We start from the raw sequence: 15545 nt of genomic DNA, 5'->3' as shown, positions 1-15545 counted from the left end.
CAAGACTTCTGATGTTTCGGACATCATATTTTGTTTCACAGGAATAAAACATAACATGAACGACATGAATTTTGATATATAAATATAAATAAATTGGGTGTTTTTTGTATTTTTAGAGGCATATATAGTGAAATAAGTGCACAGCATGACGGTGGAAGTGATCTATAGGGGTTAACTGTTGTAAAGAAATGGGAACCGAGCCTTTCACATTAAACATTAGTGTTCACAGTTTTGCTTTAAAGAGCGGGCTGATTAGCCATGACTACATTAGCTACCTTAATTATGGTAAACAGTCCATGTTCTTGATTGCTCCACTATTGTGTCTCTTTGCTGCGACTGCATGACATTGAGCAGAGAGTAATTACAAACTGGAAAATGAGCACAGAACACAGGCTGGGTTTATAATCCAAAGGACGGGTGGAGGTGGTGGTGGTGGTGTTTGTGGGTATGGATTGATCTTTTTGCTTGATTGCGTCCTATAATCTCTAATCTGTATGTCTGCAGAGGTGCACTGTGCTCAGGCCTCGGATAACGAGACATCAACTGCGCTCTCTGAGGTGCAATTATATCTGATTTCATTAGTATGAAAGTTTGATTAGAGGGAGCAAGCACCTCCCATGTGACATTTTTATTTTTACCTTTAATGTGGCTCCCTAAAGCAGCTCAGAGGGTTTCAAAGTGGCCCTGAGTGCATTTCAAGTTCTCTCGCTGCGTCTGGCTGTCCTCCCCTTTGTGTTAAATGATTGGCCTGTTCACACACACCTTCCTCCTTCCTTCCCTGTGAGTGTGCGCGTGTGTTCGCTCTTACATAACACGTCGCTGGCTCGCAGCCGTTGGTTATGATGTTCAGATCAGTACCGTAAGAGATTACATCATCGTCTGGAGGGGTGCAGGTTTTGTTGAATTTTCTGCATGGAAGGGCAGAGCTCACTGCTGCCTCTGAAACACAAAGGGAGCTCCTCTTAATCTCTTTGTTTATTTATTTATAATTTTTTTGGTGATGTTTGACCTGAGCAGAGCAGGATGTAAAGTTTCTGTGCTGCAGAGTTAATGCAAGATATCATCAGATGATTTAAAGGAGCTGGGAATCAAGTGCAGGTGATCAATGTTTAAACGTTGTTTTGGGAAATACTTGCTTTCTCGCCAGGAATTAAATTAGAAGATCTGGACCAGTTGCCAGGCAACCAGCTGAAACTCCAGGAAGTTACTGGTCCTGAGCATGAAATCGCTAATACACTGCTGCAGGGACGACGTATTTTTGTAGGCCAACCCCGAAGTTAGCATCGCTCTGCCTTCCTCCACGATAGACTAAAAACAAACTCATTCCTGTAGCACTCTATTGTCATTTTTTAGTTTTTGTATGTGTTAAACAAACATGATATGAGCTTTAGACATGCTGGTCATTGTTACCTTTGGACAGCTGTTTTCAGTCTTTATGCTAAGCTAAGCTAATTGGCTGGTGGCTGTAGCTTTGTGTTTAACATACAGACATGAGAGTGTCAATCCTCTAGTCTAGGCAAAAAGGGAAACCATCATATTTTAACTGCATTATATGATCACATTAGATGTGACTCAAACTGATCACCTGCTACTTCCCTTTTTTAACCAATATATGGCTCTAAAGTAGCATTTGATTGCATTGCTTTATATCACATTTACATTTCAGTTGTTTTTTAACAACTGTACACTCCTGACCTTGTATGGATGTCATACGGCTGCTATCACTGTTGTATTAATAATCAATTAATTGTTGCAGCTTTAGTCGGCGCCATGGATTTGAACTTGCACGAACCTCAGAGAGATAAATTATCAATGAGTCACACAGGGCAGACTAACAACCCCTCTGCCCTGCACTCTCTCTGATACCAGGGGGAAGAAGAAGGGATGCATTTTGGTCACTTTGCTATCAAGGGGGATGGTATGCACCCTCATCCCCCCTCAAATCACCTACTAATCACAAGCCTAAAAGGCTGAGGAATACATTGATTTACAAAAAAATAATAAAAGTTGAATATCTTTGGGTTTTGGACTGAAAATAAGTAAACTGAAGGTGTCACCTTGGGCTCTGTGAGATTTCTCAACTGAACAGATGAAAAAAATCAGCTGCTAATGAAAATAATCATTAACTGCAGCCTCCAAAGCCCCCAGTGAGTTATAATGATGTACAAGAGGAGGAAACAAACAAGGGTGGCTTTCTGATATCGCCCCAATCCAGGAGGACACAGTGATTTTTTTTTTTGACCATAAAAGATGAAAACAGTCCAGCAGAGTCCAGGTTGAGGCCTTGAATCTAAAGGCCAGCCTCTGTTTGATGTTCAGGCGTCAGGAGAGGAGCTGGACTATCGCTCCTGCTGGTGCTGACATTTAGTTTGTGTTGCCGATAAATATTGGACATGTTCCCCTCGCTGCCTTCTTGACCTCACAGCAGATCAAGTGCGACTTGTTTTATGTTAAATAAAACATTTAAATTCTCCATGGATCATTGTCGCTGTACTGTAAATATTAGAAGGTGTCCGGTAGTGACTTCTGCAGCATTCTTGAATGAACTTGTTGCCCGTGCTCAGTGTTATTACGCCTTGTAATCCACTTTACAGGCCAAAGCAAATCACTGCTGCCACACACATAAATCCTAAGAAGCTTCTTCTCCACACTCTTTAAGGAGTGAGAGTGGCTCATTATTCAGCTCTTGTGTGTGTGTAATAACTTCAGGGCAGAAAACGGGTAAAAATCATCAGTTAGCCTACACACATTTATTTACTGGAGCTTTGCTAACGGCAAAACTGTGTAATACCCAAAGGAGGTGATTCAACTCATAATAAAAGTAGATATATTGATCTTTCCTGATTGGCTTTTTAAACCCATGCTAACAAACATTTTTGATTCATATTTGACAACTTAATGTCTTAAAATTGTGTTAAACACTGTTAATTCAAATTCACTCACTCAACTTGAAAGTTTCATGATGTTCTGCACACAAAACTAAACGATTGTAACTTAAAAATCTAAGTTAACTTAACTTAGGTTGAAATACACATCATCAATTAACAAGGAGACTGTTGGCATATGACGCATTTTATTTTGTGTTTCTGGACTTATGTGTTTTTCTTCACATGTAAGGAATTGTTATTTTATCTTATTTCTTAAAGGGAGTTTGGAATAATGTTTCTCTTGGAGAGTTTAGTCATCTCAAATTGGTGATCTGCACATTTTTCTATATTTTGTCACCTCTGCAGAAGAAAATCCTGCCATACCTCCCTTTGCCTGTACTAAACTTGTACGCCACCTTTTAGTATAACTAGGCACCTGTGGTCGAGTGCACTTGCTCTTGACCATTTGTGTGGACTCAGTTTAGGTGCACAATGCATCAGCACAGAGTTAAGCGTTTTTTTTCATGTGAATCCAGGACTAATACATTTTACCATGGGTGGTGATTTGGACATTTTCAGCTTGGACAAACCATCATTGTGCTGCTTCTTTTCTCTCACACACACCCACATACACTCCAGTGTGTAGACTTGCTGTTACTGGCATCCATCTCCTACTTGACTTTGTTACACAGAACCACCTCTCACTTCAGCTGAAATTCTCTCCCTGCAGTTTCATGTCTTTATGGCAGTTTTTCAATGACAATATCAAGGAACAAAAAGGGCTCCCACACACTAGATTGATGCTCCCAAAAAAGCATTTATTAATAAAAATACTGAGTAGAACGAAACAACAAATTGGAGCCATAATCGACCCACTGATGTAAAACTTGCGCACAAAGAGAAACTGAATTTTTACCTAAAAAGTCCTGTTTTCTGCAGCTGTTTTTTAAAGACGTATTCATTATAAATTTGACTCACAGGTCATTTTGTGGCTGTTGTGGTCACATATTGAGTGAGAGGGAACATATTTGGATGTATAGTCTTGAGTCTAACAGGATGCAAGGAATCCAAATCTAGAGTCATGATTCTGTCCTTTGCAGGAACAAATCTGCCTCTGCAGAGCTCAGACATTTTGATTGAATTGTTCTAAACAAAACGCACCAATCCTCCTGTTTTCCTCTCTTCTCCATCTTCTCATTTCTCCTCCCTGTTTTGTCCCGGTTCCCCTCCTTATCTTCACAAACACTCATGCACCCACACCCTTCTTCTTCGCCTATTCTCCTCTCGCCCCGGAGGTGTGTGAGGTTGCGGGAGCATGTGAACGCCGTCACACAGGGAGAGGCTCATGTGTTCCTCATTTGAAGCCATTTGCCCAAAGCATGCTGTCAGCCTCCATCTGGATATGTGTGTGTGTGTCAGGGTCGGCGTGTGTGCTTCTATTTGTTTACGTGTCAATGACCAGGAGTGGTTTAGGGGAATGTCTGTGTCGGTGCTTTGCTTACAGTGAAGGAAAATCTCTATTTCAAGTGCGGGCGAGACCGTGTGGTACGCCGTGGTGTTCGTATTCAGCCCTCTTAGTCCCCACACTGCGGTCACATTTATATTTAAATCTGCTTTCTCTGCTCACTTGTTTCACAAATCAAGCAATATTTATGTTGCCCTTTCTCTTCTGCACGAATGTCATTAGAGCCGGAGAAAACCCCTTAAAAATAGCTGTTTTGTTTCTTACCTTAAAAGTACCTAAGGCATTTTTAGGCTAACTATCATTTTAAATTAAATATCCTGCTGCAGAATTGTCCCGACCTACACGTCATATTTTTACAGACTTGAAAACATCTTTGTTTGGTACAGATCCTTGCAAAAATCACACCATAGTGATGTTTTAAATGAAAATTAAAATAACGATGTAAAATTTTGCAGTCTTTCTAATATCACAAATCATATCGCAGTTTCAATCAGAAAAAATCATTCTGCATTAATACAGCTGCAACGATTAATTGATTATTAAATTAATTAAGATTCCAACTTCTTACATGTGAATATTTTTTGGTTTCTTTACTCCTCTATGAGAGTAAATTTAATATTTTTGGGGTTGTGAGTAAAGCAAAACATTTGAGGACATCATCTTGGACTTATGTGTCTTTCTTTATGAACAATATGTAATTGACAGTCGATGTAGTTGTGAAAATGCTGCACACTGAACAGGCAGACAGTTCATGGTAACAACATATTTCGACCTCGCAGGGACCTCCCAGGAAGGACATCATGCTGACAGCGAGGAAATGTCCCACGTGTTGGTACAGGTTTAATTTGGGAACTATTTTTTTAAGCATGATGGGACGTCTTGATGTTGCAGCTGGGTCACCACCGTCTCTAAAGTTTGCTAACACTGGGCTGCTGGTCAGACCCACAGGCAGCACCAGCAAAAACCCTGAGTGTAGTGAACTGAGTAAGTGGTTGTTTTGCTTATGATTTTAACTTTTTTTCATAGAAGGAGGAATGTGTTACTTCTGCTTTCTCATTTGTATTTCAGTATTCAAGCAAAAGTGCCTCAACATTCACTGATTTTGGTTGATGGATCAGATAGGCGGAGTTACATAAGTACATCGCTTGGTGCTCTGACTCCATTATCTGATGTTTTATAGACAAATCAATGAAGTTATTAATTGAGAAAAAAATGCAAAGATGAACTGATAAAGAAACTAGTCGTGCAGTCCTGGGAAGAAGCAACAGATTACAAGAATTTGGAAACAAATGCACAGGAATCTGTGTGCACCACCCTCCAACGCTGCATGTTTGAACCCCAGTCTGCAGTGGGTATATGAATAGCAGCAAGTGGCAGGTTGGCGCAGCATGCCTTGTTCCTGAGTGATGCCAACCTCCTCTGGCCTTCCTCCATCACCCACTGATGCCCAATCTGCTCCTCTCATCCGCAGCCCATAAAACGCCTGATGCCGATTAGCACTCGTCATCATTAGCCACGGCTGACATCGATAAATGACAAGGCTTGTAATGATGAGTAGGTCATTCGGGGTCTCAGTCACAGGCCGGAGTCCTGCTTTAAAACTGTTGGATGGATCATTTGTTAAGTCAGAAGCTTTATTTTTTGTTCTCAGTCTCTTTTATTAGTGTCTTTTGTCCATCGTTTTCCTAATATTTGAGGAAAACTCTGTGAAATCAGCCTTTATTGTATCTGTGTTACAGTAAATGTGTTGCAGTAACCCGTATCTGAGAGTGCTGAGAGAGTGCCAACCACACACACACACACACACACACACACACACACACACAGTGTTCATGGAGCCCCCGAGGCTACTGGAAAGTGAATCTCCATAATCACATCAGGGGGAGGAGGAAGAGGAGGAGGAGGAGGAGGGTGGAATGGAGGCGAAGGGGCCAGGGGAGGGCCACCGACTTCTTTGACATCTCAGGCAAAGTGACATTAGCCAAGTTGGTTGCGTAACTGCCGAGCCATTCAGTTCAGTGGCACGGCACTTCTGGCCGGAGGGGCCATTTTACATTTTGGTGGGACGAGACCCAAACTAGCGGCGTTCAGTCGGCTCCGCTGAGCCGGCAGACGGCAGCTGAGGACAGGTGATCCTCCTGCTGCTGAACAGTAGATTAAAGACCGTGCAGAGACAGAGATGTTTGGAGAGTTCTCACGCTGTGTAGGCGATCAGTGGACTATCTGACTGACTCACTGCGCCTTTAAATAAACTCTTTTAATAATCTGCTTTTAATTAGGCTATAGAAAACAGCCCTAAAGGACACAAACACAGCTTTCTTGCATCATTTTGTGAGACAGTAATGCACTCCAAATTATGAGGATGCCTGAAGATAAACCAGGATTCCTAAACTTTCTCAATAACTTGAGCACCTTTCATACATAAAAGATAATTTCCACCAAAAAATGACAAAAAGAATAGATGAGAACTACCTTAGCTCATACTTTTGACTTTGTATGTCCAATTTGTCAAATTTTCCAAAGGATCGATTTGTACTTTTTGCTTTGTTCTGGCAAAATTAGGCTCCAGTATTTCATATCTTACTGAGCCTTTGTTTTGTCCAGTTTTTTTTTGCCTGCCTTTTTCTGTTCTTGCACCAAGTTACATCCTAAAACAATGATTTTTTTATCCATTTAAGAAGGAGACCCACATTTAAACTCACCCTAGTGGTGTAAGCAACTGATTTATATATTTAAAGTTCCATTTATTGGCAGAATATGTCAGAAATTGAATATAATATTCTTGTTCATGTTTTCAGTTGTGTATAATCACCTGAAAATAAGAATTGTTGTGTTTTTGTTCGTTTGTTTGAAATTGGTGTAGTATGTTACACTGCAGGCTACTCTTCCTTATAGGCACTCCAGCTGCAGCCCAGTTCATTCACCAGGAGACAAAAAACAAGCAAAAGCACCTTGAGTCACCCAGAGAGCAGATAAATATTTGATGTTTGTCTGTGTGCATTAATGCAGAAATTCCTGCACTTTCTAATATTTACTTGCTTGCGAGTTTTAGTTTTGGCATGTGCAGCTTGGTCAGTTGTAGATCAGCTGCAAACATGCAAACAAGCTGATTGTAATTTGCACCAGATGAGCAGTTTATGTGTTTCACTTTCACGTGTGCCCCATCTGTGTATAGGTTTTCCTCTTTTTTTGGTACATGCAGTATAGGTGTGTGCGTTTGGTGTGTGTCTTGGGAGTGGAGCAGCTGTCAGAGTTTAGCCCAGATTGGCTGCAGAAACAGAGCGATGAAGTGAAGCAGCATCCAGCAGATCAGCAGGATAAAATTATTGATCACGCAGCAGAGCGCCGAGAACGGGATTTGAGAGCCGTGCGGCCCATCGTGCTCAATTACGCCCGCCCAGATGCTGACCTTGTGGCATTCATAATGCTGCATAACCGGCCAAGGTTTTCTCACAAGTAGAAGATTAGGGTCAGTTATATACCGTGGGAAAAAAAAAAAGAGAAAAGGTTTGCGGTTGTTGGGTACGGTGATGGCGGCTGGCGTCATCCTCTTACCTGGCACAGAGCATATTGTGTCCTCTTGATCAACGGCGCAAACAAGCCGATTACGGAAAACATTTGCTTTGAAAATGTGCTGGTGATCAGATGATGAAAGAGGAAGAGATGTTTTGTTTGACAGGAAATGAAACTAAATGCATATTCTCAAGTTTTTTCTATGCATGAATACTTGATGAACATGAATGACAGACTGCTGTTGGGTGTTACTTTCATTTCTATCTGTAATATTAACTTCAGTAAATTGATTGTTGAGAACACAGTTACGACAAGATGATCATGTTATGTAGCCTGGGAACCAGACAATTCTGCAAGCTCATGTTTCATTTGCTGTTCCTGTTCAGGCAGATTTCCACCAATCCTGGCCAATCACAATCATTTAATTAATATGGAGGGCCACATCTGAAAAGTCACATGTCAGAGATGTCACACATTTCAAGTGCAGCAACTCAGCCTCTGCTACATTTTCCACTTCTTGCCTCAAATGTTGTCAGAAACACATTTTAGCATAGTTTTAATTTGTGAAAAAAATGTCTGAAGCGCCACCTCGACTTGCAGGCGTCACTCAGCACTATGTAAGTTTCATCGTTCTGATTAGTTGTAGGTCTGTTAAGGAGAACTTTTTTGATAAGACAGGAGTTGTTTCAGTCATTTTTTAAGCCAAGAAGACCAGTGTTTCAATGGTTCCAGGATCTGGAATACGTTGATATCCAGTGACTCCCAAAAAGACATACATGACTGGTACAGAGAACAGACAGTGACAGGCGTCCCAAACTTTGGTTAAAGTCGTAAAACGGTTTGGGAAAAGTTGTGGATTGTGTTAAAACAAGTATGTTACATATGATAGAAGTCACATGACATTTTAAAACTTTAAATTACTTAATATTGACTTTTTGTTTCACACAAGGGTTTTTGTTTTTTTTAATCCATCCATCCAATCACATCTCTGTATGCAGACTTTCTCTCTGCTCCTGTTAGCCTTACTACAGTCACTAAAAGATACAAAATGACAATAAATGTAATGTTTCACTAAGAAATATGTCACAATATAGAGGCTTGATACTTTCAAAATGCTGTTTCATCTGGATTTAAAGTAATTTGTTCACATGTATCTAACTGACATCTGATAGCTTCTTATTTATTAGTACAGCTTTTTACACAGGCTGTGCAACAGCTGGTGTTTTATGCACATAACCTGCAGCCCATGCTATTTTTTGCTCAGCTGTGTATTGCAATCTGAACTATGCCAAAATGTATATGAGCCTGAATGCATCACGTGTTGACACTGAAGGAGGACTGAAGCTGCAGTGTAGCCAAGGTGCACAGGACGGAAGACGGCAGTTTGGCCATTTTTCACTTTTTTTGACATTTTATAAACAAAATAATTAACCAGTTAACTGAGAAAGTAACTGGCAGATTACTTTATGATTAATGAGCGATCATCAACAATATCTAGAGTCTGCTCACTATTGATTTAGATAATCTGACTAAACTGTGGAACTTTCTGATCATTTAACTGCTCGTGTTTCGTTCTCTGTTGGATATTGTCGTGGCTGTGTCATTGTTATGTTCCCAGATTTAAGCAATTACTTTGGTGTCAAAAATGAAAGAAACAAGGAGAAAAACGACAAAAATAAGACCCAAGTTGAAAAACACGGCTTTGTTTTTGGGCTTCGTGACTATGTGGTTTTGATGTTCTCTCATGATGTTTAAAAGGGTTTCATAAAAGCTCCGAGGAGCATTTTATCCTTCAACTCGAGTGGAGAGACGGAAATCTCCCGAGCTGAAGTTATGAGGTTACGAGTTTGTGTGTGTGTGTTTTTGTTGCTGCCATCAAACAGATGGGACTTCTTCTTTTTCATCTCAACCAGAGGAGACGCAGACATCCATCACCCTCCCATCATCTCTTTTCTCCTTCACTTTCCCACACCCGTCCTCTCTCTTTCTCTCTCTCTGTCGTCCTCCTCCACTCTTGTGGGAATCTACCCATAATGCACTGTGAGGAAATTGCCCCATAATGAATACAGCACTTCTAAATTGGAATACAGCCGCAGGCAGGGACCAGACCGGCCGCTGAAATATTCACAAAGCTTTATTAACGCTGTTATTCCTGGCAGATGCACCGTGCGTACGAACAGTTGGCGATAACCATGCTGTGCCACTGGGTTGTGCAGTTTACTGCAGATTATTAACTATCAGGACAGTCGATGTGATCTCCTCTCTTTTCTCAGGAATCTGCAAGTAAATCAATGTTGTCAGAGAAATGCAACACTTAAATTCAGCCAAAGTTACCTAAAGGTGACAGATGAAAGCTGCTACTTAAAGACAATACTGTGATTTTGAGTTTCCAGTTTGCATTTATCTCAATAAGTCATTTCTTTAAGTTGTGCAAAAAATGCTGCAAATTCAAACCTGACAGTGTGACAATGGAGTTTGCAAGGCGACATGTATTTTAGGGATTACTCCTCTTCATTTCATGTCGTGGGTGTCAGGTGATTGACAGGAAGCGGAGCATAATCACAAAGGATGTCAGCAGTCGTGACAACTTCTGTCTCCAGCCATGTCTACTTTGTGTGCCACGCCTCGTCCTCTGGTTGAATTAAGGACTTGGAATATGAATGTGATGAAAAAGAGACAAAACCAAATGGAGTTTTGTGTTGACTGTGTGGATTATCTGCTACTTTGTACAGAAAAACAGTAAAAAAAAACAACAAATATGAGTAAACATGAAAGGACCCTGGGCAGTTTCTCTTGGACAACTTAAGACTTTATTTGTCTTTATATTTGGTGCAGCTGCACAGCTTTTAACAAATCATTAACTGCCTGCAGTTGTGTAATGTTGCATAATATCACTGCTGCTGCTGCATAATGACTTTGGAACTGTATCAAGTAGAATAGAAAGATTTAAACCTAATGAAGTAAGTGAGTCTCTGTGATTGTAACCTGAACTGAAAGCTGCTGTAAGTGGATGAAATGACAAATGTGAAAGAATTATCACTGCGCTCTGCAGTTCTCCAGAGATTTACTGAGCTTTTTTTGTGTGTCTTTCAGCTCATTATTTTGGTTTTACTACCTGCAACTTTGCTGTTTTTGTCCACTCTCATCGTTCTCCTCAGTATCATTTTCAACAAAGAAAAAATGTTTGAAACAAAGAAGTTGCAGCTATAAATCCAGATATTTCCTTCTAGAGGTGGTGGAAACCAAAGACAGAGCAAAAGGGGGAGTTCATATTGGACTTAGATTTATCAGGATCACACAAACATGACTTCACATGAATGATAATGTTGCTTCATATATGCTGGATATGGAAATAACCAACTATTTGCTAGCGTGTTCACCACATCAACTTTATTCAGTGATAACATGCCAGTGTTGCAGAAATTTACCACTTAGAATAACACATAATCACATTAACATGCATTATAACAGTTATTATAGATTATAAATATGTATGAGTTCTTCTTGAGCTGTGACTATAATTGTTCAGTTCTAAAAATAAATTATAATGCATTGTAAGTTCATTTATAATGCATTATAAGCATGGATGTCACAGAAAGTGTAACCCAGAAATCAATTCATGCAGGTTTAACCACGCTGCCAAGTGAACACTATGTTTGGGTTTAATCAGGAGGGACCAAATCTTTACTTTCCAACATGACGACACAGAAATCAAGCTGAATGATTGTTTTTTTAGATATATATATTTGCTTTGTTTCAATGGTCTGCATCACTTTCGGTTGCATTATGACTTCTATAAATCCATGCAGAGTCGACAAGATAAACCAAATCTTCTTCTCTCTCCCCCATCTATCTCTAATTCATGTCAAACAATACAATAAATCTGTTTGACCCACTTCTGCAAACCTACCAGCAGAGTATTAAAACAAGATATTCTGCATCTTCTTTCTTCCATATGTCTTGTTGCATTCATATCCTGGACTGTTTATTATTTTCGGTTCAAATCACAGACTGTTGTCACCATTTAGCACCAATCTTTAGGTTTTTATTCAGGTTACATCACTCTATATCTGTGAGTGTGTGTGTGTGTGTGTGTGTGTGTGTGTGTGAGGCGGCAGCAAAGGACTACGCTACTGCTGAACTGGGTCGTGGGTAACGCGTTGCTATAGCAACTGCTATTTGCCGGCCCTGGGGCCAAGAACTGCTTTTTCGCTTACACTTTCTCTCTCTGTTCTTTTCTCTGTTCTTCCTCGGCTCGCTCTGCCTCTTTCTTCACCTTCTTCTTCTTCTCTTTTTCCTCTTCGCTTTGTTCCTCTGCTCGCCTTCCATCGATCTCCTGCTCCGTCTTCCTCTCCATTCACCTCTGCTTTCCTTTTCCTCTCTCATACTCCTCGCATGTACACGTCTCCTCTCGGTTTTTCTTCTCTCATCCCTTCTTTTTTGTCTTTGTGGGAAAAAAAAAAACAAATAGAGAGGGGATCTTTTATCATTATCTTGCTAACTGTCACCCTCTGCTGCAAATTGAAATCCTAATTTAAGCAGAGGGACATTTTCTGGTTTTGTCCTGCAGGCCGTTACAACACTCTTGGAGGGAGAACAAGCTTTAACAGCAGGGGATGTTAATCCTTAATTGCAGCTCTTGTCTGTCAAATTATTTGCTGTTCTGTCGCCCAACAAAATTAACAGAAATCCCCAAATCTTTTTGTTCTGTCATGCTGGTGAGCTGGTTGCTCAGGCAGCCTGTAAAACGTTCCCACAACTAACCTGATGCATTGTCCTTGGTCTTGGACTGTTGAGATGATATATTGTACGAGATCGTAACAGCAGCGTAACATATTGTCTAAGCGATTAACTGCAGCTGGCTCACTGTAAGCACAGCGCGGACATGCAGTCATATTTCAAAGAGAGAGCAGAGAGGAAGACAAGCGGTGCAGAGACGAGAGGCAGCGAGACGCGGCGAGGTATGAAACGAGAGCGATGGGCCGCCCTCGGTGTGTCACCTAAATTCTACTCTAATGAATAGTCCATTGATTTCCATTAGGGCCGGCTGGAGCTGACCACTCCGGCCTGTCTGTTTCCCATTAGCGCTCTTTAAAAACCGAGGCTGACAAACATTCGTGGCCGCAGGCGGATGCAGATGAGGGGTTAAAAGAAAACTGTGAATTCATCCACGAAGCTGCATGGGGCCACAGAGAGGACAGAGTTAACAGCAGGAATAATATGAGCCTTAAATACCAGCCATGCAAAGGAATTTATCTTAAAGGGATAGTTCAGACAAAGCAGTAAAAATATAACACACTTAAATGGATATTGATTATTGTTTTTTTGGGATGGGACTATTTTAAGGTGGCTAAAGTGGTGGTGCTACTGACCCTGTCCACTAGAGGTGTAATGGTAGATCAATATGGATTGATAAATTGATTCGATGTTCAGTGATCCAATATAATTAATGCAGAGTGAAGATCCACAGGCCCTTGAATTGGTTCAGATCAAAATTGTATTATGGCTGACTTTGTGATATCAGCAAATATCATATCGTTGTCCTAAAAGAAATCAATATAATGTTTATAATGTTGCTATGAAACCTGTGATTTACACCTCCACTGTCCACAGCAGTTTATTGCTTAGCTTTCATGCTGGTACTCCTCTCTGCTTCTCCAAACTGAGGGCATGCCCTGCTGTAGGTAATGCACAGACAATCAATAAGTACCTCATACGACCTCAGAAAATCTGAACTTTCTTCAAGAACAAATGAGCAAAATCTGCTCCTTTGCTCACCTTAAAAGGAGGTTTAGTCAAAGTCCATGAATGTCGAGATAACGACACCTGGAAGTTCATGATTTGCATTTGAAAAAGGAGGATTACTACATCTCCCTGGCAGGTTTTATTCTCTTGTCTAAATAAAAGACGACAGGAAGACTAACATACTAAATTACCTGTTGAGATTGACCTTTTGTAGCAGGATGGAGTGTCAGTGCAGAGCAGCTTTTAAACAGCCTCCCGGTCGTCATTGTATCGACCAGTGGGTCCATTGCAGCCCCCCTTGAGGCCTGGCCTGTTTCTCAGCTCAGGATTTTAGAGCCATCCAGCCTTATCAGCTCCACCTCTCCATCAGCCCGCTTCCTTCATTAACATTAATAGGATTTGGATCTATTATGCAACGGGCCTCCGCTCAGTTACGCAACACAGAGTCTTCAGCAGCAGTAGCACACTTTGGGGGGGAGCAGTTGCATCTTAGATTTATGGCTTGGGTTTTCATTCATTCAGACGTGGGGGAGGTTTTCAATATGTGTTGGCATGTGACCCCACACTGAGGTCAGAAATGAATGGGGCCAACACAACGCTGATAAAAACTTTGTTGGAACCATATGGAAGCTTGACAACATGCAAATAAGCTTTACAAATATAGTATATTTTATTTAAATGAATATAAATTACCAGCTGTTTGCTGATAATGATAAGATCTGATGACTGTGTCTACAAATTAAGTTGCAAACTTTGAGGTTGTGAAGATGCTATATAATATACAAATTATATATATACATCTGCAATATTTACCACCATGCTTTAGTGTGTTAGCATGCTGACATTTGTGAATTAGCAGGGGGACCAAGTCATTGTTTTGCAGGTCACAAGCAGGCTTAGTCTGCAAAAATGTTTTTGCACACAAGTCATAAGCCGAGCCCCAAATCAAAAACGGTAACAGTCAGATTCCAGCCTTATTGATTGGCAAAATTACCTCACTGTTAAGCTAACATTAGCCAGGCATTACCTTGGTAACTATGTTAATATTAGCGTTTCTTTACATTCCTTTGTAAAAATGAACAAAGTGGGAAGGTGTTGCATCTCCATCTGTAATTTTTGACCTGCATTGTTTTGCATACTGCAATGCATTTTTTGTCCACCTTGTAGTTTTTGTGCATGAACAGAATTTTTTTCCCAAATGCTCTGGCCTGCAACTTGATTGGATACTGTCAGATTGGTTGAAACAAAGTCGCTCTGGGGAATTAAGACTGGCCTTGCTGAGAATGAGACCTTGTTAATCGTTGACCCTGTGGGTTAGGTATGAATGTGTGAACCACAGTTCATGGCAACCCATTCAACAGTTGTTGAGATATTTAATTCAAAATCAAAAGTAGAGGAAAAGGCAGGGGATTACCAAAATCTGTAGGATTCATCGCCTGGAAAATCATGAATGACTTGACCAATAATCATTGCAATCCATTTAAAAGCTGTTGAGAAATTGAATTCTCTAAAGTGATGAGCCAGCCGACTTCTCCCAGGAGTGAGGAATCTACTATCCCTCAATGGGGCTGAAATCAATCCGCTCTTTTAAACTCATCAATAACAACTCTACACAAGCTTGTAACACTACCTGGCTGGATCGGTCAATTTAAATGAGTGTGCAGATATGTAATACGGACAGCCATGTATTTAATGCTTGGCAAATATCAATGTTTAGTTTCAACAAACTTCTCAACATTAAATAATGATGCCTCAGAGATGCCAATTGGAGCACGTTGTCATGGAAACAGCGTGTGTGCCACTTCCCACAAAGTGGCACACACAAGACTAGTTCATTTTGTATTTTTTTTTTTTCCCCAGAGTAACTTCCTGCTTTGCTGGAGGAGCTATTTTTAACGGGTGTTATATAAGATGCGACTCTTGTGCTCAATACAATGTGTTATTTTCCCTCCTTT

The 15545-nt window shown here is 40.6% G+C and overlaps 1 protein-coding gene across 2 annotated transcripts in view; it reads left to right on the top strand.

The window, feature by feature from the left end:
* The window catches only part of LOC146304641 (neuronal membrane glycoprotein M6-b-like), a 40708-nt gene that overhangs the window by 17429 nt on the left and 7734 nt on the right, over window positions 1-15545 (top strand). The window lies entirely within an intron of this gene.

Source organism: Lutjanus erythropterus, chromosome 24 (assembly GCF_056507025.1).
Source record: "Lutjanus erythropterus isolate fLutEry1 chromosome 24, fLutEry1.hap2, whole genome shotgun sequence".
Classification (NCBI taxonomy): Eukaryota; Metazoa; Chordata; class Actinopteri; order Lutjaniformes; family Lutjanidae; genus Lutjanus; species Lutjanus erythropterus.
This window is presented reverse-complemented; position numbering and strand designations above follow the sequence as displayed.